The following is a 205-nucleotide window of genomic DNA, read 5'->3' on the forward strand; positions in this document are numbered from 1 at the left end:
AGGCTAGCTCAGGCTGCCTTAAGGGTGCATCTGGTGCAGCTTGTGTAGCTAGGAATCATACCGTGGTCCCCTGCGCCTGATTGAGTTTGACTAAGCAGGCGCTTTAAACAACTGAGATAACCCGCAAGCTGTTTTACAACTTTATTATAATAAAGACACATGACCTGGTATACGCCCCTTGCTTCAAACATATTTCACTGTTCAT

Source organism: Octodon degus, unplaced genomic scaffold (genome assembly GCF_000260255.1).
Source record: "Octodon degus isolate 3935 unplaced genomic scaffold, OctDeg1.0 scaffold00127, whole genome shotgun sequence".
NCBI classification, from domain to species: domain Eukaryota; kingdom Metazoa; phylum Chordata; class Mammalia; order Rodentia; family Octodontidae; genus Octodon; species Octodon degus.